A 5,119-nucleotide genomic window follows, 5' to 3' on the forward strand; every position below is an offset into this window, starting at 1 on the left:
TTTTTTTTGTTTGTTTGTTAGCACTGGTGAAGGAAACCAGAGTATTTTCAGTAAGCTAAGTTTCCAGGTCACTTTTTTTTTAATTTTGAAAAAGATCTCAATAAGTCATTAAATTGCCAGTGCTGGTCTCAGACTTGCACTACCTCAGGTGTAGAGATTAAAAGTGAGCACCATCACATCCACCTCAAATTTCACTTGCACATGATCATATAGTGCCTCTATTTTATTACCTTGTGTTCGATTTTAACCTCAACCAAATCATACATTAAGTATTTTTAATAGCATCCAAAATATGGAACATATAAGTATATACTTCATAAAGAGAATTAATTTACTTTCCTTTTTAAAATTTTGTTTCTCTGTATTTACAGGGTTTCTGTTCAGAAACAAGTTGATTAAGACCTAAACCAAATTTCCGCATAAATACATCACTGAACCTAACCACTGAATTTGATTCGCGTCTCTTCTAATTCCTGTTTTGACCAAAATCATGGAAAGAATTAATTTTGTGAATTGAGGTTCCTTTCTATCATCTTTCAATAAGAGGACAGACAACAACACTTTTCTATTATTTATGTGATGTGTAGATTTGGCACAAAAATCCTATGTTTCCTTCTATTCCTATCCTAATATTTACCAACAGTCATGAAAAACACCTAGGATATGGGAAATTACTCAAGGAACATTCATTTATTCTACTTCTAAATTTTCTTAGTTAATATTTCCCATTGCTGAAACAAAATACCTGATACCCAACTTTAAAGAAGAAAAGATTTTTTAAGCTCACTCTTTTTGAAGTTTCAGCCTGTAATCAGCTGGGTCCAAGGCAAAGGAACACATGGTAGCAAAGCAGCCATTCATTGAGGAAGAAGACAGCAAAGGCAACAAGAGGGGAAGAGAAGACTCTGTGTGTCCCTTGTATTGTATGCAAGTGACTTGGGTGTAGCACTCACACCCTTAAACCTACCCAGAACAATGCCAAACCAATCATTAGACTGATTACTAATTGCACATCCTTAATCCCAACATCATACATTCTAGATTCAGCTACCTCTGAAACAGCCCTTTGACCGAATGAGGCTTTGGGGGACATCAAGAAACAGAAAAACAATATTTCATTCCTGAAACCCCAAAAGTTCATACATATTCCTTTATGAAAAAGGCATTTTGTTTATCTTTAAGAGTTGCCAAAGTCCTAACTGCTTCAGCATTCCTGAAAAGTCCCAAGTCCAATGTCTCCTCTGAGATTTATGGCAAAATTTTTATCTGTGAGCCACTGTACAAATGAAAAGAAAGCTAAACACTTTTTGTTTTGGTACCAGGAATGGAACTCAGGACCTTGCACTTGCCAGGCAAGTGCTGTGCTGCTGAGCTACATCCCTGGTCCATAAACACTTTTAACATTCAATGGCATAAGAGAGATGCTTCCATTCTAAAGCTTACAAAAAATTTAACTGACTGTCCCTCAGACAAAGGATTTCTATCTAGAACATATAAAGAAATAAAAAATATCAGCCCCCCCAAATTCAAAGACCCAATCCAAAAATCGGTACCTGAGATGAATACACACTTCTCAGATAAAGAAATACAAATGACAAATAAATACATGAGAAAATGTTCAACATCATTAGTCATTCAAGAAATGCAAAATAAAACAACACTGAAATTCCACCTCACTCCAGTAAGAATGGCTAGCATTAAGAAATCAACCAATAACGAATGCTGGTGAGGCTGTGTGGAAATAGGAAATCTTCTCCACTGCTGGTGAAACCACTGTGGAAATCAGTTTGGAGATTCCTCAGAAAACTAGGTCTAGAAGGCTCATTTAACCCAGCTATTCCCCTTCTGGGTATTTTCCCAGAATATGTGAAAACATCATTTCACAGTGATATATGTGCACCTATGTTCATAGCAGCGCAATTTGTAATTGCTAAATTGTGGAAGCAACACAAATATCCATCCATTGAGAATTGAATAAAAAAATTGTGGTACTTTTATATAATGGAATATTACTCAGCTATAAAGAAAGATAAACTCGAGGTTTTTATAGGTAAATGGTCAGAACTAGAGACCATACTCATAAGGTCTGAAATAAATCAGACCTGCATGTACAAGCACTGCATTGTCTCACTAGTGTAAAACCTGAAAGAGTGAATAAAAATTAGGAGGTGTGATAAACTGTGAAATGAAACGAAAATGCTCAAAGGTAAAGGGCAACTGGGATGTGGGAAAAGAGAAGGGAAAGAAGGAGAAATTTTGTATGTATGTATATACAGGATAGTTAACATAGTTGAACTACCGTCTTCTATTTCTTTGCTGAAAGATACTGTTAATGAGTCCTTGATTGACCAATATTGCAGGTCTCTATTTGTTTTCATGAGAAATCACTTTGAAGGTATCAATATGTAATACAACAAGCATTGTTAATTTCCAACCACTTTGTTTGTACCTCTGTATTGTTCGTATTGTTCTTTTGCTATTTTGTAATTGGTTTTCTGTCTGTTAATGTTTTCCTCCTTTTATTTTTAAAATAAAAAAAAATTTGAGTTTGGCTAGATAAAAAGTTCCAGTAAAGCTATAGACTGCAAACATAGAGCTGAGGAGATCTAGATTACTGAGAAGGAAGAGGAGAATAGAAAATATGGCCTGAAGGCATCACAACATGCAAGCAGAAAGTCTCTACCCTTTGAATCCTCAAAACTGCAGAAGTGAAAGACTTTGCTTTCAGAAGAAAACTGAATAGCGCCATGTTCCAGAAAGATGGCGGTGGACACACCATGTTCCAGAATTTTTGCAGCACAGAAAATTTGTTCCTCAGGCTTGGATTCAGAGTACTCAGTAATCCAGGCACTCAAGCCCTATGGCCAAGAGAGTGGAAAGCCTGGCTACTGCTCCAGCTGGCCACAGACCTTGGCATTATCCACATGGTGCTGGATTCAGGCACATGCAGAATGCAAGAGTCATGGGGTTAAGAAAGCTTTCACCTCAATTTCAGAAGGCCTGGGAGGCCAGGCAATGTGTCCCTGATAGAGCAGTGTGTGAAGCTGTGATTGAGAAGCATAAAGTGCTGTGGAGACCCCAGAAGTTTGCAACAGCCAGGAATGAGGATCATCTAAGGAAAGCTGCATGGAAGGAACAAGTGGGCCTAAGACAGAAGGTGTGGGAGCTGAACTACCAGCAGTGCCATAGGGGTGGAGTCACACAAGCCCTTTGAAGCTCACAATGTGCCACAGATTGCTTCAGATGCCGGACATGGAACTGTGGGACTTAATGTTTGCCCTACTGGATATTTTTTGCTATATAGAACCTTTATTATTCCATTATTTCTCTTTTAAAAAGTCAAGGGACTAAAATCATTACTTTAGAGTATAAACAAATTAACATGTCTACCTGTAACTCCAGACTATGAACACAATAAACAGACGTTAACTCTTTTGCTGTTCTTAATTCCCAAAAGATGAGGTGTAGCTACCAACCTTAGTTCTAATTAAGATATGAGATGAAACTTTGTTAAACAAAAGCAAAGACAATTTTTATAAAGGAAAACATAATCATTTCCCTAAAAGACAATAAAGAATTCATAACAAAACCATATGTGGGAAATCTATCAATCACATTCTCAATACAATTGATCAAACAACAGAATGACATATTTTTTTAAAAATGTGCAATGTGTCACAATAGTTTTTTATTATTGGCCATAGTAATAGTTGAACATTTAGACCTAAAATGTGATTTAAGTATTGATATTTTATCATAGTTAACATATACACATCTGACTGTGTCACGTGTTTTAGTAATCTGCACAGAGGGGTTGGGTGAGGTATTAAACATTATGGTCTTTTCTTCTTTAAAGTATTAATTTCAGGAAATTCACTTCCACTTAAGGTTTTCATATCAATCCATAACTTCATGGGGAAAATATCTGGATGAATACGCATTTTATCTTAGTGATCATTTAGTGCATCTTTATCAGGCACGCAGTTTCCTCCTTGCTCTTCCCCTTCCTAACAATGCGGCTAAGACTCGAGTGTCACCGACAGGTTAGTGCCTGCAATATGTGTGGTTTGTGAGGAAACTGATCAGACTCGCGGAAGCGGCCACCATTGGTGTAAGTAGAAAAGTCCATTTTTCCAGAAAGCATTGTACACACCAGTCATTCATGGTTCAGCAGTAAGTTAATGGGATATAAGCTGTGGTCAGAAAGAGGACATTATCCCCTGGAAATAAACCTGTGTATATAATGCACATTGTAATTCTTTAAAGATGTAGTGAAGAGAAAATCATTCCTGCTATAGTAACACAAGAGGGCACAGTTCAAGGACAGTAAGGTCTGGTTCCATGTCCACAGAGGTATTAATTCTCCTTATTCTTTCTCTTAAATTCAGAAATTTAATCCTCTTAATAAAGTCAAAAATTTTATCTCTAAAGTACAATTCAATGATTTTGCAATCCTATGAAAAAGTATCACTAAAATTGACTGCTTTCAACAGTGTTTTGCTTAGATATTCGCAGAATACTTCATAGCACAGTAGAAAGGGTAATTTATACACACAGAGTCAAGAGACCTGTATTACAGTTCAACCTCTTTAAAATAAACATGTGCAATACATTGCAATATAACACAATCTCTCTGGTAGTGTTGAGAAGGAACAGTGGCTCAGTTTTCCTTAAGAAATAATATGAGATAATCTTTTTAATTTACAGTTCCTGTTGGCATCTAGTATCTACAGCTGTAATTACAGCTCAGGCACATAACCTTGCCACTCAAAGGATCAGCATCTCTGACAGTTAATAGCAATGCTCCTATTTTAACGTAAGATATAGTAAAAGGAAAAACCAAAAGCATAAATGTTATATGAAATGCATGTACCTTGTGATAAAAATCTCTATGCATCCTATAGAATTACCTCCTATTATTATGTATACAGTACCTACATGTTTCTCTTTCTTCTGTTTATACTTGCTTTGACAATGTCACATCTGTACCAATCTGATAACTATTCTTTAATAAATATAAAAGAAGAAAAATGCTAATAAAATCTGGACAAATATATTACCAGTCACTGTAACCCACTGAAATCCTTACTTTGACTTAATTATCACACAGACCTTTATA

The sequence above is a fragment of the Chinchilla lanigera genome, unplaced genomic scaffold (genome assembly GCF_000276665.1).
Source record: "Chinchilla lanigera isolate Chin_1 unplaced genomic scaffold, ChiLan1.0 scaffold00168, whole genome shotgun sequence".
NCBI classification, from domain to species: Eukaryota; Metazoa; Chordata; class Mammalia; order Rodentia; family Chinchillidae; genus Chinchilla; species Chinchilla lanigera.